Raw genomic sequence first — 26,100 nt, 5'->3', positions numbered from 1 at the left:
AATTTGGCTAACCCAGTATATACTGTATTGGGATTTTTGCAGTTGCAAGTAACAGAGTATTCAACCCAAACTGGCCTAAACCAAAAAGGAAATGTATTGGCTCATGTAATTAGAAATTTCAGAAGCTCAAGCACATCCTATTCTTTCTCTGTGTTGATTCCATTCTCAGATAGGCTCTCCCCTTACAGACCCAAACGGCTGCCACCTGCACTGGGAACAACTTCTTTCTAGGTTCAAACCTGGTAGAAAAGAGTGGGTGTCTTTGCCTCAGAATTCTCAAGAAAAGTCCAGAGATACACACTGATTAGACCAGTCTAGGTCTCCTTCCCACCCTTGTGCCAAGAGAATATGATGTGTCAACTGATTTAGGTGTCATTCCACTCCCAGGGCTAGAGCCCCATCTAGACCACAAGGAATGAAATGGAGAAGGAATGGATTCCAAAATGAAAATAGGGGCTATTGACAGAAACAGAAGGATTGGATACCAGGAAGGCAAACAACAAATACCCATTACACCCAGCCTTGATCATTAGCTCTTCCTAGGCTCAGATTATACTCAACACTCCAGCCATACTGAGCTCTCTGCATCCCTAACTTGACACACTCTCTTTCCTCTTCATGCCATCCCGTAAGCTGGGATATGTGGAATGAAGTCTGGCCAATCACCTGACTGTCATGAAGGAGTGTAAATGAACTTACTCTAGGACATAGATATATAACTGAGGTCTTTGGACTCCATCTAATGAAATACCCCATAGACACCAGGGTTGCTAGAGACCCATAGAAATGAGCATTATTGCTTCCAAAGTGTATTGATCATGTAAACAGAAGCATGTCTAATTTAAAAAATCTATACTGATGTAGAAAGAATGTTGATAAAATTTCTGCAGCTGACATGTAGTACCCAAAATCACTTAATATGGTGTCCAATGAACCTGGGGAGTGCTTTAATCTCTCTTGTCTTAAAAGTATTTAAAGACTTATCCTCCAAGCAATTAATCCCTTTGAAACTCCTAGGCACTGGACATGGTCATTCAACCTAAAGAAAAGAAGGCCAATTTCAAATATATGAAGGACTGTGAGCTAAGCAGTAAAGGGAAAGAAATAGACTTATTTTGTGATTATTTTTTTTCTTGAGTATATGAATAGAGCTAAAAGGAGAAGTTCAAACAGAGCACATTTCATTCAACATACATTTATCAAAAGCCTGCTAAGTGCCAGAGCTGGGTATATAACGCTGAAGTGACATAAGTAAGGTCCCTCCCCTCAAAGTGCAAATAGTCTAGCAGGAAATAATCTTGTGAATAACATACACATTAACAGTCGCATTAACACACATATTCACAAATGTCCCTAAGCATGGCAGCGACCCTGATTGAGAACCACTGCACCCTTCCCTCTTCCAACATTCCCACCTGGAAAAAAGGTGAGCAGTCTTGGGCTTTGCAACATTCTAGGCCCTGCTTGGAATCTTCCAACTGATGACTCCTCTTCCCTTATTTTTTTCCTTCCCGTTAAATCTTGTGGCATCAAGACTCTCACAGCACTTTTCTGCTGCTTTCCCTACTGTTGTGAAAGGCCTGTGAACTGGAGGAAGGCTTGATGAATAATTTAAAGGCAGCTTCTCACTTCCAGAAGCGATGCTCCAGTTACTTAAGATAGCATCAGGCCACCCAACTTCCCGCCTGTGCCTGAGGCAGGTATATGCTGGTGGTGGCTTCAGCCAAAATAGCCGGTGACTCAGCGGTGGCAATAATTGCCCCAAAATTCTCATGAATTATGGACTCCACTCTAAATTGAGGGATGATGCTGTGTGTGGAATAGGAGCTGGTTAGATTAGCTGATCAGCAGCAGGACAGCAGGGAAGAATCATCACTTATCTGTGCTATGACAACACAATTATGATTATTCACATTCTTAAAGGTCAAGTGTGAAAGTGTTGTCTACTTCCTCTTTACTGCCACCAGCCTCAGTCATTTCAATAAGCACCTTCACCAGGGAATTCAGAGAAACACAAATCATCAATACATTTGAGTCCTAAATATAAACAGAAGTGAGACTCCTTCTGTGAGAAGACAAAATGCAGGAGGATCTAGAACTCCCAAACTAGCTTTGTTAATTCAAATCCTCAACAAAAATTTGTTCTAAACATTCCTTAAATTATGACCATATTCACAAGATATCTAGGCATGACACTTGGAAATATAGTCAGGGTTAAGTATTGCATAGAAGCTAAAGTTGGAGGAAGAATGGAAATGAATCCAAGACCCAGGGTTCTCTATATATCCACCCAGTGAAGATTCCTCTTATTAGTTTATCCTGGATTAATTCAGGCAAGCCCCTCCTGATTCATTCCTTACTCATGCAGGGAACCCAGCATGAGCCTAAGCTGGGTTCACTCTAGGACTCAGGCATGTTAAGGCACGTTGCAAGGATGGGTGGGGGTGGGGATTCGCTTATGTGAGGGATAGAGGAACCTTCTGGAAAAAATGTCTTCTTCAGGAAAGAGACTTTTAAGGCAAACAAGTTTGATACAGGACAGAGGCCTAGAACTGGAGGAGTATAAGAGCAAAATGGATAAAGTGGGGGCCTCTGGAAGGTTGAGGGAGCCCCAAACTACTTCTGTCTTTGAGACTCCTGAAATCTTACAACACTAAGAAATACCCATAGTGGGCTATAAAAACAGGCACATTTTACAAATTTGCATTTAACATGTAATTTTTTAACAGCAAAATAAAAACACATTGCAAATAATTGTGCTATTCACAAGATAATTAAAGGATTTATAAGCATTACTAATACATAATTCAGTACAGGCAATGTGATCAATACAGGAACACAAGACAAAGGCTGCATGGTGAACACTGTCTTCTTTCAGTCCTGGTGGCATCTCTCTGAGATGTTATGAATGACTTTGTTTGGGGTCATCTCCATGACTGGCCTGTGGTAGCTGTGTCTGTCCCTCAGAGTGTCCTCCTGCTCGGTCCTCACTGACCCAGCCTGAATCTTATGCCTAGGGGCCTGCAGGAAAAGAGCAAGTCGAAACCACAAGAGCTCTTCATCCATAAGCTCAGAGAGACGCTGAGCTCACAAACCTTCCGGTGCCAACAACTTCTTCAGCAACTTTGGTGACTTTGGCAACCACAGGAGTCGGCTGAGACATTATGGCCTCGACCAGGCAGCAGCAGCTTTGGCACAGGTGTTGCTGGGCCATCACCACAGTGGAGGTGCCTTCGACTGACACCAGCAGTGGCCACATCTTCCAGGCACATTGACAGCAGAGCTGTCACTTTCAGTGTTGGTTATAAGCCAGATCACCAATAGCAGGAAAACTGCAGTAGCCATGGGATAACCAGGAGTATCTTGCTCCATCAATTAACCCTTCCCTGCCCTTTCCCTTGGGGGCCAGCCTTCCTTCAGAGACCACACATCCTGTTTCTCCATGGCTGATTTTTTTTGGGGGGGGAGTGAGGAAGATTAGCCTTGAGCTAACCTCTGCTGCCAATCCTCCTCTTTTTCCTGAGAAAGATTGGCCCTGAGCTAACATCTGTGCCCATCTTCCTCTATTTTGTATGTGGGACGCCTGCCACAGCATGGCTTGATGAGCAGTGCATAGGTCCATGCCCAGGATCCGAACCTGGGAACTCCAGGCCACGGAAGCAGAGCATGTGAACTTAACCACTACGCCACCAGGCTGGCCCCTCTCCATGGCTGACTTTATAGGTGTAGACCACATGGGAGATCACTGCCAGTGACTGGGTGGGTGAGTCTATTTAATTCTAGGGTGTAATATTTACAAGTCCACTTGTCCACAGCTAGAAGGCTTATTCTTCAATATAAGCTTTAATCAGGAATTTTGAAAATGTTATAACTTCGATTCCACACGCTGGCTCTTTTGTCTTATTTCTAGATTGGTTCAGACCTCAGGAAAGAGAAGTGCTATTTATTGAGCCTCTCAAACACTCACAGGAACCATAGAAATCATTGCCATCATCATCGTCAACATGATTGCTGTATTCTCAGGCCCTGGTATATTACTTGGCCCTAGAAGACACATAAAAATATATTTGAGGGCCGGCCCCCTGGCTAAGCGGTTATGTGCGCGCACTCTGCTACTGGCGGCCGAGGTTCAGATCCTGGGCGTGCACCAACGCACCGCTTCTCCGGCCATGCTGAGGCCACGTCCCACAGCAACTAGAAGGATGTGCAACTATGACATACAGCTATCTACTGGGGCTTTGGGGGAAAAAAAGAGGAGGATTGGCAATAGATGTTAGCTCAGAGCCGGTCTTCCTCAGCAAAAAGAGGAGGATTAGCACGGATGTTAGCTCAGGGCTGATCTTCCTCACAAAAAAAGAAAAGAAAAGAAAAGAAAAGAAAACCTCTAAAAAAAAAAAAATATATATATATATATATATATATATATATATATTTGAGGTAATGAATGAAAGAGAAAATACGTGCAATACTCACCATGTGGTAATAGCAGAAATATCTGGGTGGAATTTGAAGGGTATATAATGGGAAGAAGGCTTATCCAGGGAAAAATTGTTTGGTGATGTTACAGTGACTTGATTTTTTTCTCTAGGGCTAGTATACCCCAGGAAGCACGGCTTACTCATTTATTGATTCATACATTCAAGAAACATCTTTTGAGCATTTAACATGCACCAGGCAGAGAGAAAGAGAATTCTACCTTTAAGCAGTTCATGTTCTAGTTGGGTATGCAGACCTGGGTGCAAGGAACTGGATTTCAATATGACAAATGACTTACTAACAATGTAAACCAGTTACTATAGTAGCATAGAGGAGGTGACAATGCTGCCTGTCGAGAGAGTTAGGAAAGTTTCAAAAAGCTGAGGACCAAAAGATATCAACTAAAGTTATGGATTCACAGTATGGAAAAGAAAGAAATGCTTGGGACATGGAGCAAATCATTGGGTAACTGGCAATTATTGAAGCCAGCAAATGGAACAGATTCCAGTTCAAATGAACCAGGGATGCATTCATTCAGTGAGTATTAACTGGGGGACTTCTATGTATAAAGAACTGCCCTGGGGCTGTGGTAGACACAAGTATGACAGACAAGGGACAAAGACACGTGGAGTGAAAGGGGAACATAGATCTTCTCTGGCTGTCGTTTCAGGACTGAGCTCTCACTCCCAGGCTCTGTGTTTTAGAAGTTTCCTTCCTACAGGGATTCCCGCAGGGGAAGGGAGAGGGCCTCAAATAATTTGAGCTTTGACCTAAACTCGAACCTATGATTGTGGACATTTTAATGAAGAGGATCAAATCCAGCAAAATCTCATATCAAACTTTTGAGCAATTTTCTGTTACAGGTAGTAGAAATAAAATTACCTTTGGACAAGGATTCCTTTGCTCTAGAAACCTCCATTGTCATGGAAACGGCCAATTATGATTCTGATACCAATTCTGATGTGGATTTTTTTTTTCTACACCACCAAGCCATTCTTGGACACCAGCTGGGTGTCCTACAATTCAACTCAATTCTGACACTACCTGGAGATAGGATCAGATTCTACAGGTTAAGGGCTCAGTCCTACAAGACTGTCATGTCATCCCCGTCCCATTCATTCATCCTCCCATCCCTCGCTGCCTGCCCTCACTTCAGACACCAGTCATAAGTGTGCTTCTGACAGATCAGCTATAGATTAGAGCTTCCAATGACCCCCTCCTTATAGATTAATTTGCTAGAGCAGCTCACAGAACTCAGAGAAACATTTTACTTGCTAGATTACTGGTGTATTATAAAAAGATATAACTCAGAAACAGCAAGATGGAGAAGCATAGGGCAAGGCATGGGGAAAGGGCACGGAGCTTCCATGCCCTCTCGAAGCATACCACTCTCCCCAAATCTCCACGTGCTCACCAACCTGGAAGCTCTCTGGACCATGTCCTTTTGGGTTTTTATAGAAGCTTTATGACATAGGCATGATTGATTAAATCATTGGCCATTGGCGACTGATTCAACCTCCAGCCCCCTCCCCTCCCTGGAGATCAGGCTGTTGGGACTGAAAGTTCCAACCCTCTAATCATATGGTTGGTTCTCTTGGCAACCTGCCTCCATCCATAGGTGTGGTCCATAAGTCACCTCATTAACATAAGAAAAGACACTTTTATTGTTCTCATCACTTTAGGAAATTTCAAGAGTTTTCGGGAGCTCTGAACCAGGAACAGTAGACGAAGACAAAATATATATTTCTGATGATAAATCACAATATCACACACTCCAAACCACAAGACAGACAATGGCAGAGACATTTATACTACATGACCCTTTCTCCCTGGCTATAGTTAATAAGATAAAGGGTGGCCATCAAAGATGGACAGTCTTTCTCCAAAACCAGAATTGGGGCTAAGGGACACTTACCACTTGCTAGTGGCTATCTGAATTGAAATAATATAAACTTGGACACTGTGCTGAACTGAATATAAACTTAATTGAAATAATATAATAATATTATAACCTTGGACACTTGGACACCATCTTTCCATCTTGTGTATGGAGAAGCAGAGGCCAGTTTGTGAAGAGAGGAAGCTGATACCACAACAAGAGCACAAATGAGCCTAGTTGCCAATAGCTTAAGTCCCTGTGAGACAGCTTTGCCTCCTACGCTTGGATCCTGTTGTCCTGTAATAAATCCTCCACACACCACATTTTTGCTTACGTCAGTTTAGTGGAATCTTATTTGTTACCAAAAAGAACCTTAGGCTCAAAAAAAAAAGAAAAATAGAGCAGAGGCCCTCCTCTGGGATGTATGGTTTGTAATTCACCAGCTGTAAAAGGTTCAATTGACTTTCATAGTCCTACAAAGCCCATTTTATTGTGGGGAGACTTGCTAAATATGAACTTAGACACATCGTCCTACAAATTATTGCTTGCTATTGGGAAAAGCAGCTTCTCAAGGAGATTGGCTGCTGACCCCAAGATGGCGGCAGGGATATGCAGGCGTGGATGTTACCTCAAACAAGAGAAAACTGAAAACAACCTGGACTGAGCTGAGCAATGCTTGCTCTAGACCTCACCCATTGTGCCCCTTATGTAGTGCTGTTCTAACTCATTGAGAAACCAAACACTAGAGCTCTGCTCAGTTGTGGGGTCAGTGTAGGGGAGGGAAGGAGAGAAGAAGCAAACACTGGAGCCAAAATGAACCGCGGGGTTTCGCTTGTGCATGCGGGACCAAGATGGCCGTGTCCCCAGGTCATCTTGCTGTTTTTCAGGGTTCTTGGGATTGGTGTGTTGAGTTCCCTTTGATAATAACTAGGAAAAAAATCCCAACACCCCGGCCACATGCTGTGGCTGCTGGGTCTGCTCGTGGGCAATACAGGGGTCTCCTCCAGCCTGTGGTCCTGGCCTTGCCCCATTGTCCTTTCCAAGGCTGACCACGCCCCACCATGTCACCTTTCCAAGGCAGGGCCACCCCTAGTGGTGGCAGAGCTCAAGGCACCTGGACAGGGGGCCTGTGGTGGAAGGGGGTCAGGCCAGGAAATGCTCATCAGTATTCTCATTCAGTTCATGGCATAAATTATTGCTGTCTTTTTTAAAAGTTTAAATAAAACATTTTGAAGCCCCCTGCCCCCAAATTGTTATACTTTAAAGAGACTACCTTTCTGAGGATAGAGGCCACCTTCTATGGGCTGGGGGTTGCATATTTTTCTAAAGGGAATGGAAATTTCCAGAACCTGTCATATTGGGATCAGAAGATCCAGGGTCAGAAAGAAAAGACTCAGATGGCAGAAAATCTTTTAGCTTTGAGGGATTTGGGGATGATGAGGCCTATGGCTCAGCAAAGGGGGACGTGCTTGAGGTCTTTCCTCCGTGGTGGGAAGAAGAAAACTGCCCTCCACCACAGTGAGGCAGGCCTGAAACTAAACGGGCTTCAGCCAGTGGCCTCTGAGAATAGTCATATCTAATACTAGTTGTACATTTCTCTGCATTGTGATTTCCTTCTGTGATATTAAAGCTTTCAGTAAAGTTTTGTTGTTACAGTCTGGCCTTGGCTTTGCTGCAAGTAAGGGAAGAATCTGTGTGAAGAGGTGAGGAAGTAACAGACTTTCCTCATCTTGAGGTCAGCTTCATGACAGCAGCATTGATTGAAGGGAGGTCAAAGGTTCCGGAACCGCAGAAAGTGGCCTGCCGGAAGGTGAATGGCAGCCCATGGTAGAGTAGACTTCACCAGTCTGGAATCCTGCAAAGCAGAGGCATGCGTGTGGCATGATTGACCTGGGAATCAACATGAGGCAAACTTACCCCACCCACCTCTTCCCAAGCATGCTGAAGAGGAAGGAACAATTGTGGTAGAGACTGGATAGGTGCTCAACGATATTGTTTCCACCTCCTGAGCACACAGAAGACTATATCTCCCAGCCTCTTTACAATGGCCAACGGAACAGGACCAGAAGTGATGCAGGTCACTTTCAGGTCTGGGCCCTGAAATTGCCATGATATATTCTGCTTGATCTCTCCTTTCTAGCTGGTCAGCTCAGTTCAGACAATATGCAGAGAGAGGACTCCAAGACAGCAAGGACAGCAAACCCAAAAGATAGAAGGAGGCTGAATCCCTGAGTCTTCTCTTGGAGGAGAGCTGTCAGACCTGGTTTGAGTTGTGGTGTGAGCAAAGAATAAACATTTATTGTGCTAAACCACTGAGTTTGAGGTGTTTTTGTCCCTGCAGCTAACATTAATTACTGTGACTAATACAACAACATAAACAGACGTCTGATTCCTATTATCACACAGATGAGGGCCTCGGAACCATCAGAGATGTGGGTTACGGAAACATGAATCAGACATAGATCCTTCCTCCACAGAGCTTGCAATCCACTAAGAAGCTTAGAGAAAAAGTGACAATGGAAGGATAAACAGGAACCTAATAAAAGGCCTTGTTTTCCTATTGTAGACATTAGCGATGAGGCACAGAGCCAGCAGGAAATGTTTAAGCAAAGATTCTTATAGTATCCTTTCCCTTGTCAGAATTGCCAAGAGTTGAGAACTTGTTTCACAAGTGGTGACGTCATGGAGAGTCTACCCATTTTTCTTTCTGATCAGCTCATAGGTTTTTGTTTATAACCTTTATTTCTGCATTGCTATGGTTTTATCTTTTACTTCCCCATGGCTATTGGAAAATAAAACAAATTAAAGAGACAGTATACTAAGTCAGTTCTTACTGAACCAAGATGTTGCTAACACAATGCTCTTTAAGTATATAAACCACAAGCCAAAATATGACTAAAACTTAAAAGAAATAGTTGACCTGGCCCCCCTGGAGGAAGAGCTGTTCACATGGGATATATAGACTTTATTTCTTTTAATCCCCTTTTCCCATTTCCTGGGGACCTGGATAAGGCACCAAATCAGAGGTTTGCAATGGAAATTCCTTCTCTCACAGACTGCCAGGTAAAACTGGGTGAAAGGAGATAGCCGGACAGGTGAAGTGGGTCTGTGACTTTTCCCCTCAATTTTTCTTATTCAAAAGTAACTCACGATACATGCTACAACATGGATAAACCTTGAAAACATTAAGCTAAGTGAAAGAAGCAAGACACAAAAGGCTACTTATTGTATAATTCCATTTAGATGAAATATCCAGAATAGGCAAATCCATAGAGACAGAAAGCAGATTAGCGGTTGCCAGGCGCGGAGGGGAGAGAGGGCAGGGGGAGTGGCTGCTGCTTAATGGCTGCAGGGTTGCCTTTTGGGATGGTGAAAATGTTCTGAAACTAGATTATGATGATGGCTGTACAACACTGTGAATGTATAAAATGACACTGCATTATACCCTTTAAAATGGTTAAAATGGTGACTTTTATGTTAAATGAATTTTACCTCAATTTAAAAATATTCTGTTTTTTTTTTAAAGTAACAATATTATCTGTCGCCTCCCTTGTCCCACGTATTCCTGCTCTGTCTCCTACTCATCCTTCCTGAAGCTGTAGTATTAATAATAGTAGCATTAATAACAGAAGAAATTAAATGCAACTCACTGTAACCAGACTGGCAAAAACACAAAACAACTTTAGGGCAATTGACTGTCTGCCAAATCAAAGGAAAATCTGAAAGGGGAAATCATGTGCTTTTTAGTCAAGTCTCAGGGGAGACTGTGCTTCCACTCAGAGCAGACATAGAACTATAGGTTCCTGGATGGGAGATGAATAAACAGAGCAAAGAAATATATCTGGGTCCTGCCTACTTATCTTCCCCAAATGCATGTTGGTGCTATTTATAGGTTTGATCATTTTTCAAATCTTCTTACCTCCCAGACCTGGTTTTTGTGGCAAACCAGACTTAGACAGGGAAGAAGAATAGAATGACTGGAGGGCAGAAAAGGAGGTGGGGTTGGATTGTGATTGTCACCCTGATCCTTGGAGAGTCACTCTGTCCCTGTCTCTGATGCTGTGCCAAGTAGGTGGGCAGAAGGACACGAGGCTTGAAGAAAATGGACTGAAAGACACTTGCTTTAAATTCCTGCCCTCCCTTCCTGCCTCAGCCATGCTTTCTCCTCAGTGGGAGGGTTTAGCATCTCTGCCTAAGCTGGGAGATAAAGGACATGGCTGGTAAGAGGGTATGTCACTTCATAAAGAGGCTCACAGTTTGTTCTGTTAGATGGTATCCAGACATGTCAGAACGGAAAGTTAGCAACATGTCAGCAGACTCTACGTGGTCGGGCACAACAGAAAGCAAATTCAGTTTGGTGCTTTGACTATTGAGTCCTACATCCTAGCCCTGCTTTGGAGAAGATATGAAGAGAATCCAGCCAGGTGGCTGCCAGCCCCGAAGGCAGAGGTGTGCTGGAGCCAGCTGGGCTCACGGCAGCCAACTGTTAAATTTTCAGGAATTCCACAAGCCAGTTCTTAAACACAACCATTATTTTAAAAACTTGTATTACAAATATTACTAGAGCTGGAAGAGTTCTCAGTATAATGGTTATAATTTGCATAAAGGTGATAAATAGTAAATAAACTGTAGATTACATAACAGGCGTAATAACAATAAATTTATTGGGAAAAGATTTAGCAGATTGGGATGCAATTCTATTTGTCATACACGGTCGAATAGCAACCATAGGTTGGCTATGGATATATGAATTCTGCAAAAATCAACAAACGCATTTTGTGAGGGTCAATTGGCTAGATGGAATTTACAATCAAGTGAGTTGTCTATTTTATTATTATTTGTAAACTGTATGCCACACTCCCTTTATATCAGTAAAATTCATAATAAACTCATGAACTCACTTTTTTTTTCAGAGAGCCAGTTGTTAAACATCACCAGCACACCACTGGCCGAAGGTCAATAACCCTAGGAGATGTGAAGCGAGTCTTTTGTTCATTTTTCCACCTGTAAAACAAAAGAAAGAAAGAAGAAAGGCATGGATGGAGGCAGGGAGGAGAAGGGTTGTTCTAGATAATTCTACTCCTTGCATTTCAAATCTAAAGTAGTGAAGAAAATGATAGACATGAAAAATACTGGGCTCTCTCTTTGCACAGGTAGAGCAGGAGGCCTCCTATCTGGTATGATTTGAGAGGTATTCCAAAGCTTGCCAGCCCAGAAATATCGACCCCTCTGGCTTGCCCTAGCTTGCTTCTTGAAATTCACAGGATTTGAGCATCCTTCCTTTGGGTGAGCATTGTTCCTATAGCTTTCTCTGTCTCCAATATCACTCATTAGCACGTTAGCCCACATTTGTATATAAATAACAAGACACAACCTTGAAAAGCACTCAACTTCTTCCCAGGGAAATGAGACAGAATTAAAAGCCCTGATGTGGGGAGGAAGCAGAAAAAAGCCCAGACACTGGTCTTGCTTTGGCAGTATTGGTCATAAAGTGGAGAATCGCACACAGCATTTGGCATAGGCACTGAAGGGACTGTCGGCGAGCAGACGGGCTTTGCAAAGACAAGTGGAAATGCTCTGGAGGCTGCTTCAGCTGTGGGCCAACCTGGTGTGGACACCGGCATTGAACTTGCACATTAGACCCTACATGAAAAATAAGGGGGTTAGAGTGACATCTAATATAAACTATGGACTTTTGGTGACTATGGTGTGTCAATGTAGGTTCATCAATTGTAACAAATGTAACACTCTGGTGAGGATGTTGATAGCGAATGAGGCTGTGTGTGCGTGGCAGCAGGGGGTATATGGGAGCTCTCTGTACTTTCTGCTCAATTTTGCTGTGAACCGAAAACTGCTCTAAAAAATAAGTCTTTTTTAAAAAAATGAAGCAGTTAGGGTCATAAGTGTTTACAGTTTGTTTACAGTTCTAGTCGGCAGCTGCCTAGCCAGAGGTCTTCTTTATCTGCCTCTCAGCATTTCATGACCCTCAAGTGTCTCATACCATGATGGTTAACATTTACAATCCTCGGAAAGATAAATTATAACTTAATAAAGAAACAGGTATAAATGCATGGATTTGTAACCAAACTCAATGGGTTCATCTCTTGGTGAGCGTGGAGCCGAAAAGCACAACCAAGGCTGAAGGGGGTGAAGAAAAGGTTTATTGCTTGCACAAGCAATGGAGAACACTGGAGATAGCACCCAAAACAGTGTCCCCCACCTCCTGATCTTAGTGCCAGTGGAGACTTTATACACAAGGGTGCAGAGAATATGTTACAACTGTGTAACAACTGGGCTCAATCAGGACGTATGTGCAGGCCAGTACATAACAAGGTCAAGGCACCATTACATAATGAGTTTAACCAACATGTCATTACATAACGGGTCTACGGTAACTTTTGGACACTTGGAGCTGGAGTAATTTGCAGTGGTCTTGCTCCTGTAAGTTTCACTGTAGCATGGCAACATCTGCAAAAACGCAGACATCAACTTTTGAAAACACAGAACATTTATTTTCTCCTTATCTGGAAAACATTGGACAGCCCATGTTAGCCACTGATCAGATTCTCAGTAACCCTCTCCTTGCGTGATTCCTGGTCACAGAGTTATACACCCAAAGTGGTGGAAATGATGAGAGAAAGCAGCTCCCCTTCCTCCCCAGCACTCAAGTAACAGAACTAATAAATACTCTTAATGTTTTAGTCTTTCAAGGCCAACCTCTCTTTTGCCGTTCAGACCAAATATTGTGACTTCCCTGTTTTTCAAATGTACACCTCAATTTCTTTTCAGATGTACATTTTACTTTGTTTACTGTGGCCACTCTGGTTTTCAAAACATGTATTTGAATCTCTTTTCAAAGTTTATTTGACTTTCTTCCTATTACTCCGACTCTTTTCAAAATGTATACTTACATTACTCTTCAATTATTATTAGACCTTTGAAGTTTATTTACTTGATCTAAGGGGCTCCCAACCTTGTATGTTCCTGGAAAAGCCAGAGGGTCAGGGGGATATTGAATTGTATTTAGGTGTAAAACAGACCCTAAAGCTGATGTGAGAGTAGACTGTGTTCTTCACTCCCTTCATCTCTTTCTGCATGCATATATTTTAGTAAATGGTAAAAGTCATATATTTTTAAAAGGGAGTTAGGAATAAATCACCGAGTACACACAGGACAGGGTTAGCTTCTAGTGGTGACTATAAATGCCAGGGTCAGCCGTGCCAGGATGAAGCTCCTGGGGGGTGGTTCACACTGCCCCTAGCTGAGCCTGACCTCCTGCCCTGCCTGCCACTGTGTCACTCTAATGAGACTTAAACCTGCCTGTCTGGGCCTGCTTCATTCAGAGACAGCTCTGGGACGGCTCCAGACAATCCAAACCACCCTCTCCACCCAGATCTCAGTCAGCAGCTATTCCTTCACCTGCCAGGTTTGGGTCTTTCTAAACCAAAAATACAACCAAGCGGTCTAAGAAAAAAATATTTTTGATTTGTTTTCCTCTTTTTGAAAGTTCTTGTGAAGACAATTAAACCTCACTTCCGTATTTTGTGAACAACTTTGAGAAGAATCACCGTTGACCAAATTGGGACTGTTCTAGGAATCCAGAATGCATGAGAACCGTGCCGGGGTCTCCTCTCACACAGGCCGTTGGCCCTCAGGCGTTGACATCCACAGATACTTTCACTCCACGATCAGACTGCAGAGACGGAATCGGAGAGCACGTGTCACTTGCCTCCCAGACTGCCACTACTTTTCCAAGATGTCGCCTTTGAGAAGTTACAGCTCCATGTTTCCGTCTAAGTGGGAATCTTTTTCCTTAATGCCCTCCACTCTAAGACAGACCCAGTGGATGGCTGTGTCTTCCCAGGAGTTAGCTCTCAAGGGGATGATTTCTCCTTGTTTCACCAACATTATAAAGGAAGCAATCCAGTGCAAACAGAGTACCTGGAACCTGAGTTAAATTTTTGACACATGTTAAAGTTGCCTATGTTTTTATAGGATAGCAGGGCAAATGATGACTTGAGTGAAGTATTCTTAGTTAATAAGTAGGAGCCAAAACATGATAAAATTATGATTACCTGTGCATCTTCTGCCGTTTGCACATGCCAGGGGTCTCTGGGAGCCTTCCTGGGAATATCATCCCTATATCTGCTAAATAGAGGAATTGCATGAACAAGGTGACTGTCTCCTTGGCTGACTGGATCAGCTCCTCTGGATCTGAAGACTGGCGAGAGAGGATGACACCAGAGAAGGGATCGTGTGCTCTGTGGGGCTGGACTTGGCATTTAATACTTTAAAGCCATTTCTCAGCACAAGCTCCTTGCTACTTGGCCTGCTGGAAAAGCTGAGTTACAGCTGTCAGGCAGCATTCACAGGAGTCACAAAACGTAAGGCGCATTGCCTCATAGCTGAATTCATCTTCAACAAGAGTATTAGAAGTCTGTCCTCAACGGTGATCCTTGCTGAGTAGTGGCTTCTGGGCTGTGGGCAGAGCCCAATAGCAGAAGCTAAACCATGAGAGACAAATGCAGAGGCTGGAGGCAACATCGTGGTCCCATAAGCGCCCGTGATGCATTCTCTTTCCTGAGTCCTGTCCTCCTGACAAGGCCTCCAGACAGCTAAAAAATAAAAATAAAGTAAAAAGTAGTAGCTGTTTGTTTCCTTCTGTGGCTTTTATCTCTTTTCACTTAGGCTGCACTCGCTCAGAGCTGCAATTAGCCTGGCTCATGGACGGACTGAGGCCACTCCAGACCACCAACCATCACTCCTGCTGTGGCACCTCCCAACTGGAGAAACTGAAGAAGGGCAGGAAGGAATATCAGTTCATTCCCTATTTCCAAGGCTTCTTGTCTTTAACCTTGTTTTCCTAACCAAACTCCGCACATGTGGTCTGAAAAAGGATTTTTGTGCCGCTCCCAGGGGCATGAGTCAGTTGGGAGAATCATAGTTTAGAAATACAGATGTTGGAATTTCTGGTATATTTTAAGAATAGCAAGGAAGAACAGTAGTTTTGGAGTCAAATGGATGTGATTAAAAATTACATCTGCACTAGTTAAGAACTGTGCGGTCTTGGACAAATTATTTTACTGTGACACAGTTTTCTTGCCTGTAAAAGGGAGTAATAACATATATCTCACAGAGTTGTTCTGAACATTGAGATAGTATGTGTGCAAGGGAGAAGAGAAAAAGCATCACTGTAAATTGCCACAATTACTTTCTAAGGGATGGAGATCCTGGTCCAGGAGGGCCCTTTCGTTCTTCTGAGCTTCCTCATGGGTCTGCTGGCTTTCTTAGTAAAGAAACAAGAATTTGGACTTTCTGGGAATAATCCAGGAGGGATTCCCTGGGGAGTGTGATGGAAACAGAGAAAGAAAACAGGATTCGGTGAGATGGCGCGAGGCCAGAGAAGGAGGTTTTAAGCTCAGAGGCTTTAAGGTTTCAGAGACCAGGGTTCAAATCCTGCCTCTGCCACTTATTAACTGTGCAGTTTTGGGCAAGTTAATTACTTTCGTTTAGTTCAGTTTCCACGTATGGAAAACTGGGATCATAATACTTCCCTCTCAGAGCTGCTGTCAGGATTAAATGAGATAATTATTGCCAAGTGCCTAGTATGCAGTATCTATTGTCGTGAATAACATTCAGAACATACAATCTGATCTCCATATTGGAGGACACCTCGGCAAAGGCACATTCTCTGCCTGTTCAATTAAGAATGGACACATATCTGGCCCGACTTCTCCAGAGTCCAGTGTCAGAAGGGACACAGTTGAGAGAGCCTAGGGAACATCTCCAGATTCCAGCCTAAGCTGCCCACTGAATCTCAGGTACTTCCCCTCCACGCTCTCTCCTTAATATTTTTTTGATCCAGAAAAGCAGCATTTGCTTTCTACGACTGGGATGACAAACCTGAAAGACCTACATTTATGTAAATGAAATAATGTACTTGAAAGAGTTTTGTAAACAAACTCAGGTGTGCTACACAAAAGTAAGGCATTAGAATTATTATCGCCAGAAGAAAAGGGCTTAATAAATACAAGCCTGGATATTCCTTTTTTTATGGCGAATACAGTTTTCTTCAGATATATTATCTAGGCATTAGGAAGTTAAAAAAATCCTCTCTGGAGCTCCATCTGGTTTCTGGAATGAGCGCTACTTTTGCACATGGTGTTGTTATGTGGTTTGTTCTCAGGTAGAGCGGACCTGCCTGCTGCGCCTACCTCCTGTGCCCCCGTCCCAGATACCTCCAACCCAGTGGCAGTGATACCTGCGGGCCCAGGGCTAGGAAGGCAGGCACTGTGCCTATGGAGTGGAGAATCCAGGCAGGTCTCTGCTGCAAAGGCGCTAACTATGGAAAACATCTCAAACAAACGAAAAATTACACAATACTCATTTACTTCCTTCTCCAAGACAGGTGATACACAATAAACCTATGGAGAGGTACAAATGGAGACTTGACCTAGTCTGAGAGTTTGGGCAAAGACTTCTCTGAAGAAATGACATTTTAACTGCAACAAGAGATTAGGGTGTGCAGAAGAAGGAGAGAGAGAAAGAGAGAGAGGGACAGAGACAGAGACAGACCAACTAATCCCTCCAGGAAGAGGGAACAGCATGTGCAAAGGCACTGAGGCAGAAAGGAGTGTGGTGTTTGAGGATATGAAAGGTCAATGTGTCTCAAATCTAATTAACAGGTGAGGATGGTAGCCCGGGGTGGAGGGGGCAACTAGGAATGAATCTTCCATGTTGTTTACATCGGGGAGTGATGGAGATAAACTCTACCTCTCACAACTAGGAGAATAACCACTCATAATAAATAAGATAGCAGAAAGGTGAGGAATATGAACAAACACTTTCATTAAGGGTGTATATGGTTTAGTCAGCTAACTAGAACACTGTGCCCTTGGGCTCAAGGTCAAGGATTGATTGTCTGAGCTGGCTAGTCTTCCTCTATTTCATGGCCAGCTTGCAAACACTTGGGCAAGAGAGAGGCTATTTGAAACCATGCGTGGTCCTGTGCAAGTCTATTCCCACTAATAGAAACAGACTCAGAGTATGTGCTATTGATGATGTTGATGATCATCATGCATAGAGAAGATAACACATTATAATTTACACACCAACCAAATGTAGGTCATAAGTGTTCTGGGCATCAGCACACCTGACCACAGAACCCAACCCTGCTCCTCAGGTAACTCCTCTGCCTCCAGAGGAGTTCCCACATGGTGACTCACTAGAGTGAGCGTATCTGCTTCTCAAGACCTGCTTATTTTGTCCTGACCTCTGGAAGCATGAAAACGTAAAGGTGTCCAGAGCCAGCCACAGGCAGCCAGGCAGCCTGCCTCCAATCCTGGCCCCAGTGGTCTATGTACACGAGGGCACCAGGATGGAGCGGGGTCCTCCTGCTGAGCTGTCCTAGGACCTGTGACCCGTCCACCCAGGAATGGTACTTTCTGTCCCAGGACTGCACAGACACTTGTGCAGTCCCTCCAGGGTGGGACACTCCCACAGGTGTGCCATGTGAACATCATCTCATTCCAGCAAGGAAAAGCAAGGAAATCAGTTTCCCTTCTTTTAGGCTCACAGGGGAAAAATTTGTTCTTAGCAACTTGTCTGCTAAGAAACATCAGGGACCTTCCAATTCTCCTCTTCTTTGTCCTCCTCCTTCTTTTCTATCTACTAGCCCTTCTCCTCCTCTCTCTCCTTCTCCTTCTCTTTATTTTCCTTTACCTCCTCCTACTCTCTCTTCTTCTTAACACTTCTCTACACATTCCAATATTTCAGTTGTGAAGATATCATGATTTAATAAACAGGACAAACAAAGGGGAAGAACTGAAAGAAACTCAATCCCAGTCACTAAGAAAGGGTGACCACGGTGTGGCGAGGACCCTGGGGTCTGGCCCTGGACCTTTCACCAATGATCTCTGTAGCCCTCAGCTCCATATGGGAGGAAGGATTTAAATACTTTCTGAAGTCCATTTCAGCTCTAAGCTTATGGAATATGGAATAAGTTTATTTCTTAAGGCAAAAGAATCTTCAGGGACAAAAGGCATTCTCCAGTAACTTCGTTATAGGCCAAGGAAACAAAGAAACCAGCCTTGAGCAAGGCCATTGGATTCAAACAGCGACCTGCCATTTAGCCATGCTAAAAGGACTTAGCTCTCAGATGTCAATGTAATCCCGCCATGGGGGCAGTGAACACACGCGCGCACACACACACACACGAAGTAAAATGTTGGAGGCCTCTTTTATCACTGGTTTGCTTCAAGTTTTGTTGAAATTAGTGTCTCAAATTTCTTTTGTTCGCCCTCGGCTTTAGGAATTATTAGGAATATGGCGTTAGTAAACAGTACCTGTTGAGTGGAACCATTACTGATTAATTCTCTATTTCTGCAAATGCATTCATGCCCACCCCTGAAAAAGTCTTCTACTTCTTTTCAAATTTGGAGAGCTCTAAAGAGTAGATAGCCAGCCCTGGTGGTCTAGTGATTAAGATTCTGCACTCTCACTGCCACGGCCCAGCTTTGTTTCCCAGTGAGGGAACCACACCACTTGTCTGTCAGTTGTCATACTGTGGCAGCTGTGCATTGCTGTGATGCTGAAAGCTGTGCCACCAGGATTTCAAATACCAGCAGGGTCACCCATGGTGGACAGGTTTCAGTGGAGATTCCAGACTGAGACAGACTAGGAAGAAGGACCTGGCCACCTACTTCTAAAAAAATTGGTCATGAAAACCCTATGGATAAAGTGGAGCATTGTCTGATATAGCACCGGAAGGGGAGAGGATGGTGCAAAAAGACCAGGCGGGTTCCACTCTGCTGGACACAGGGTCACTGGGAGGCCTGGATGGCGCTACCAACAAAAGGGTGGATGGTATCAATCTCCAACCCCATCACCCTACAAGGCTTCCCTATGTTTGGAGGGACAGACAAAATTGTTTTTACTCCCTTGACAGAAAATTCCTTCCCGTATATCAGGGAGCTAGACTCTGGAGGCCTGTTGATAGAATCCAAATCAGATTTTCCCTGGTTGGCTCTGAGTTTCTTGGGAGCTTTCTCATATGAGAACAGTACTGAGGTTCCCTCCCCATCCCCCTTTTGTAGATCATGGTTACACCTCATCTCCATCATCACCATCTGCACATCCCCAACACTCATAGAGATTTGCTTTAACTTGAGAACAGTGATTCATGGATGCCATCAGCAGGCTTGAACTCTGAATCACAAAAATCAATGCAGAAAACCGACAATTTGCAAATCAACTGAGAAAGCTCTTTGCATATTTGAAATTTATAGTGCAATTATGTCAGTCAATCTCCACAATAGCATTCCCATTTTATAGATCAGGAAACTGAGGTTCCATGAGCCATATCAGGTCTGCATAAATATTAATCCATTCCTTTAATCATAGATCTAAAATAATCAGGAGTAATAGATCAAATAAAAATCAAGAGGCTAAAAAGAGAAAATAAGTCTGTCATGGGTAGAGTATCAGCAGATTTCACCATTCCCTGCAATCCCTGGAACTTCACTGTCTAATGCAATCACCACGACTCATATGTGGCTATTGAAATTGAAATTGAAATTAATTAAAATTAAATAAAAGTTAAAATTCAGTGCCTTAGTCATACGCAGTCAAGTGTTTAATGGCCACACATAGTTAGTGGCTACCTCATTGGACAGCACAGATTTATATCTGTGCAGTTTTCATCATCACAGAAGATTCTATTAAACAGCACTGCTCTAGAATGTGTCTTCATGAATGATAGGCTCTATTCTTAGAAGATGTTAATTTTTCGAACGCTATCATCTGGGCTGTGCTAATACTGAGTTCCTAGAGAGCAGAAGGAATCTGCTTCCTCATATTAAAGGGACAAGATGCAGCAGACAGCCTTTGCTCTCAGTCTTTCAAGAACCTGTTCACATGCCCAGGAGGTAGAGTTGCTTCAATGGCCAAAAGTGAGGTCTCTTTGGGTCACACAGGCACGCAGTCTTTCTCTGAGCTCTCCTTTCCACTCCATGTGGCTTGACAGATAAGTAGACTCAGAACCTTCCCTCAGGAGACCCTGTCAGGTCTTGCTCACCTCAACAACCTTCCATCATGGAGCCAGCCAGAGGTAGGTAAGATCCTAAGCCTTAGATCTGGCCCAGAGTGGGGAAGGGAGAGGAAATTCAGGGTAGGAAATCTCATTTATGCCTCAAGCCCAAGCTAGAGGTCCACCCTGATCCCATCAGAGCTGCACAGAGACATTGAGAATTACTGACATCATCTTGGCTCTTAATAAAATTGCAATTTGATTATTATTTGATATTCCTATGTGTACCATTCCTTCGGAAACCTGCAGGGAAGAGGCTAATGAGGGTATTTCTTAGTTCCTAAAGATTAACTATTATCGTTAAAACCCCATCTCCCAATCACCAACACTGTATCGACTTTCTTTCTTTGTGAAATGTTGACCATTCCCTGCTTTCTGAAAGTCTCCTTACTTAGTTTCAATGACAGTACTCTCTGAGTTTTCTTTCTAAAGTTTTTTGTGTGTGTGTGAGGAAGATCGGCCCTGAGCTAACATCCGTGCTAATCCTCCTCTTTTTGCTGAGGAAGACCGGCTCTGAGCTAACATCTATTGCCAATCCTCCTCCTTTTTTTCCCCCAAAGCCCCAGTAGATAGTTGTATGTCATAATTGCACATCTTTCTAGCTGCTGTATGTGGAACACGGCCTCAGCATGGCCGGAGAAGCGGTGCGTCGGTGCGCGCCCGGGATCCGAACCCGGGCCGCCAGTAGCGGAGCGCGCGCACTTAACCGCTAAGCCACAGGGCCGGCCCTCTGAGTTTTCTTTCTACCTCTTTGGCTGTTCATAAAAAATGCCTTTAGTTTATTCTTCTTTGTCAACCTCTTAAATGTTGATATTTCCAAAGACTCCACATTCAACTCTTTCCCCATTCTGAACTCTCCTTACGCAATCATACCTCTATTTATGGTTTTGCCCACTTACCATACATTTGTACTCTGGATGTTCTATTTACATCTCACACTTCTCTGTTGAACTCCACACACAGATACTCAATAGCCTACTAGATGTCACCATCTGATGTCCCACAGGCAAGCCAGTTATTTTATCTTAAACAGAACTCATCATTTTCTCTTCCCATTGCCAAATCTTTTCTTCCCCCAGTTTCAGCCAAGGCTAGTCATTGCTAGTGCTGCTCATCTTTGCTGATCAGTTTTAACCAGGATTATGTTTCTGTTGCCCCAGGCTTCCTCCAAGAGCCTGAGACACAGAACTCCAAGAAAATAACTAACAACATATTAAAGATTTTTAAGATAACATTCAGTGTTAGTGAGGACATGACATGAGAACCACTATCACATGCTCTTATGATGGAAGTGTAAATTTATACATTTCTAGAAAGCAATTTGGTAACATGCATTGTTACCAATACCAAAACACTCCATCAAAACACTGTTGAGTCCCTGAAACAAAGTAGTGAGACAGAGACCAGTCTGGCATAATCTTAGGAGTCTATATTGTCCACATGATGCCAAGTGGTACTCCTACCAGCATCATGGGGGTAAAGAATGTGATGCCTTAAGACCAGCTTATTAGAATAATTTTTCACAAAAGTTTAAGTGCACTGAACCCATTTTCAAATTACATCATCCATAATTCTCCCCAGAACCATTTGTCTTTCATCATCATAACAACTCACAATTGATTATATCAGGATATCAGGGCTGATAACAGAAGTCATTCTGCAAATGTAGACATTCTTGCCCTGTTTGGAGGGGTTTGTGCTCAGGAGCCTTATCCAGTGCTAGTTTCTTCCTCTCGCAGGTTCTCAGAATGCTAGATACAAGACCTCAGACAATCAGAACATGAAGGAGCCCTTCCAGACTCAAGGCACTTTGATATCTCAGTTGCAGTGACATTATATAAGATCCTATGTAGAAAATATGGAGACACCAAAGAATTCCAACCCTATCAAACCATACTCCAATCACAAAAGTTAACTATAAAACTTTATAAATAAAATGGAATGCAAAATAGCACTAGGCATCATCAGAAATGCACCTTCAAATGGGTAGAAAGCTCTATTCAGGGAAATCAAAGAAGCAAAGAATGTAGACCAAACTGGTGAGTGATTTGGAGACATAATGTGGTACTTTAGCCTCTAGGGCTAGGTGCCCAAAGTGATGTGCTCCACTTCTGCTTAGGAATCTCCATTTCACATTTTCCCATTATGCGTCAAGAGTCTCCAAAAATTTATTCTCAATTCCTCCTTTTTTTTTTTTTTTGTGAGGAAGATCAGCCCTGAGCTAACATCCATGCTAATCCTCCTCTTTTTTTCCTGAGGAAGACCGGCTCTGAGCTAACATCTATTGCCAATCCTCCTCCTTTCCCCCCACCCCCAAAGCCCCAGTAGATAGTTGTATGTCATAGTTGCATGTCCTTCTAGTTGCTGTATATGGGACACGGCCTCAGCATGACCAGAGAAGCGGTGCCTCGATGCGCGCCCGGGATCCAAACCCGGGCCGCCAGTAGCGGAGGGCGTGCACTTAACTGCTAAGCCACAGGGCCGGCTCTATTTTCAATTCCTCTTGAATGAATTTATACTAAGTCAATAAGTAGACACATAGGTAAAGACTCATGGTCTAGAATGTTCAGTATAATATTATCTATAAAAAATAAAAAATACTGGAAACACTCTAAATGTCTAGTTATAGATGGCTAATAAATAAGTTCCTCAATGCAATACTAAATAAAAAACAGCACATACAAGTATATACAAATATCATTCAATTGAATGTCTAACTATATATATGTATGTGCATTAAATAACAAGAGTTAAAGAAAATATACCAAATGATGGGATTAGAGATGTTCCTACAATGGGTAGTTTTTATCTTTAGAATAAGGAAAACATTGGAAGAGCAATAAGGCTGTCTCCGGCTTATTAATTAGTACCTGGTGACAAATAAAATAAATAGCTTTTATGTACATGCTCTCTTCCTCCATTTAGATTTGAGTACCTCGAGAGTAAAGACCCTGTCCACTATTTCTTTCGTTCTCTCCCTTATAGTTCAGGACTTTTTGCACACAGAGGCAGTCAACCAATAAGATTAAGAAGAAGCAGCTAATACCATCAGTTCAATAATCACTTCTAAAAAGGCCTTATCTGTCAACAAAACAACTAGCAGGTCACTGAGTAAAATTCTACAGCAATGAAGATGCCAAAATTCCCAGTGTAGAGGAATACTAAAAAAATTAGGGTCAAGCATATTTGAACTCTAATCCTAACTTCACCACCCAATAGTTAAGTAAATTTGGCCACGTTACCTACTTCTGTGAGTCCCAGCTCGATCACCAATAATAATACCGCTTCTCAGTGTGTTTATAAGAATTAAAGGGGGTACGGTGCCTGGCAAATTGTTGGTATTTTCCCTTCGCCCTTTTGAGGGCTGGATCATTTCACCAAGAAAAGGATGTTGTGAATAGTTAAAATTGTCATCAGCATCTTCAGTTCATTAAATATCTTCTTTTGAAGAACTCAAAGGACTTAAAATTAAATTTTAAATGGTATCTGTGTGGACAGAATCCATCCACACCTGGAAAACTAGAGGTTGAATCTTTGTCCTTGCTGCCGGCAATTAGAATTTTCAGTTTTTCCCTGAAAACCTCCTGCTGTTTCATCAAATCTGATTGGTGAGGGACACTCGATTCCCCAGGGTCTGGGGTTAAGCATTAGATATGAAAGTCACAAAGAGACCAGGAGACATGAATAATTTTTCTCAGTTCATTTATTTTCAAAAGCTTTTTGAGGCAGGAGAAGGGGCGGAAGGGAAGAACTTTGAAAGAGTAACCAGTTTTATGAGGCGAAATGATATCATTTTCATAATTTAATACTGGAAGCAGAATTATCTTTGATGAAAGAGTTATCTTGGAACTGGAGTGGCTGCTATTTCTTTTGTGCTTCTCTCTTACAATACGGGGACATTACAATGAATGCAATAGGGCTATATGAAAATTTATTTTTCATCCCTATCCCATCTCTTCCCATCTCTCCTTGTGCTGTGACTAGTTGGTTAAGCAGTAATTCTTTTTCTTAGTTATCCACTATATATTTTTCCCATATTATCAAAACAGTTCTATATTCTTTCATTTCAAACTATGGAAAACTGGACTTTTACATTGCCCTTCCTTTGAAGGTGGTGGCGATAATTAGCTTGGGCTATTTGGGCATTAAGCAAGCCAGTCATTTCAGCAAAGAAGAAAAACAGATAGTAATAATGATTGAATTTTGGTGTGTGCGATTCAATGTTATTTAATGCTAAGGCTGCATACAATTCCACTTAAAATGACCCCATTCCCTCCCATGCTTTAGGAAACATTGCTTCCGTCATTATCACATCATTCAAGGATTCAGAATCCTGGATCCTTATGCTACAAAATCCTTAGTGTGTGGCTTTTGTTCTCATGGTCTCAAGATGGTTCCTCTCTGTCATCCAGATACTACATCCTCATCCCAGGTAGGAAGAAGGGGTAAGGACAACAGAGTGAGTGTGCCAGCTAGTCTTTGATCTTTCCTTGGAAATGAAAACAGTAGTTTTCCTAGCATTCCACCTGGTGGAACGCAGCTTGCATGTCACTGGCCAGAATTATGTTACATGTTCGTTCCTAACTGCAAAGGAAGCCTAGGAAGTCATCCTCATTAAACATTTTTTCCTCTGCAAATGTATCAGATATTCTATCAGAACTATTTTCACCCCTGGAGACATTCTCCTGATGTGCTCTGTTGCCCTCTCTTCAATCTGAGCTGGATATGCTCTAGTCTTGATGCTCAGCCAGAAACCCAGTTGCATTTCCACCAACTTAGGAATTATCTTTCACTTGCTCCTGTGTTAGATCCTCTGTTTCTTGGATGCTTAATTCTTGGTTTACTCCCTTGTTTTGGTGGTGCACATCTTCAGAAGCTTTTTGAAAGGGAAAAGTAAATTTTTGAGACCTTATGTATCTGAAAATATCTTTTATCTAGTGTCACGCTTGGCTGATAGCTTGGCTGAATAGAATTCTAGAATGACAGGGTTTTTTTGGCTTTTGAAAGTGTTGCTTCATTGTCATCTAATTTCCAATGATGTGATTGAGAAGTCTGATGCCATTCTTATTCCAGACCTTGTGTATATATTCTATTTTTCTCTCTGGGAATTTTCAGTATGTTCTATCACTGGTGTTCTAAAAGTTGGCTTGGTTCTTTGTTTATTGTGTTGGGCATTTATGGGCTCTTTTAATCTGGAGAAGTATGTTCCTCAAGTCTAGGAAAATTTCTCATTATTTGATCATTTCCTTCTTTCCATTTTGTTTGTTCTTTTTTCCTGGAATGATTATTAATTAAATATTGCACCTCTTGGATTGCTCATTTTATTTTCTTGTTTCTGTTTTCTCTCATTAACCATTGCTTTTACTTTTTATTCTTCTTTCTTATGATTAGTGCTTGCATGATATATCTTTTTCCATCATTTTACTTTTAACCTGTCTGTGTCTTTCTTTTTAAAGTATGTCTCTTATTATAAACAAATACAGTGGGATCTTGCTTTTCATCCAGTTTAACAATTTTTGTCTTCTAATGGGTTTAGTCCATTTACTTGTAATGTAATTATTGATATGGTTGGGTTTAAGTCTTACTATTTGTTTTTTATTTGTCCTATGTGTTCCTTGTCATTTTTTCACCTCCTTTCTGCCATCAATTGGATTAATTG

At 42.5% G+C, this 26,100-nt stretch overlaps 1 long non-coding RNA gene across 2 annotated transcripts in view; it reads right to left on the bottom strand.

Moving 5' to 3' along the window:
- Window positions 1-6,116: 6,116 nt before the first annotated feature.
- Window positions 6,117-26,100, bottom strand: part of LOC147912352 (uncharacterized) — a 62,288-nt gene continuing 42,304 nt past the window's right edge. The window contains exons 2-4 of one of the 2 annotated variants that reach the window (XR_015550018.1): window positions 14,431-14,970; window positions 11,257-11,359; window positions 6,117-8,210 (exon numbers count right to left, since the gene is read on the bottom strand). This is a non-coding gene — a long non-coding RNA (uncharacterized LOC147912352). The remainder of the gene's footprint in view (window positions 8,211-11,256; window positions 11,360-14,430; window positions 14,971-26,100) is intronic. The other variant, XR_015550017.1, reaches the window with a different exon arrangement.

This window comes from Ceratotherium simum, chromosome 36, assembly GCF_057802395.1.
Source record: "Ceratotherium simum simum isolate JZ-2026a chromosome 36, ASM5780239v1, whole genome shotgun sequence".
Classification (NCBI taxonomy): Eukaryota; Metazoa; Chordata; class Mammalia; order Perissodactyla; family Rhinocerotidae; genus Ceratotherium; species Ceratotherium simum.
The sequence above is the reverse complement of the archived record's forward strand: the minus strand, read 5'-3'. Positions and strand labels throughout refer to the sequence as shown.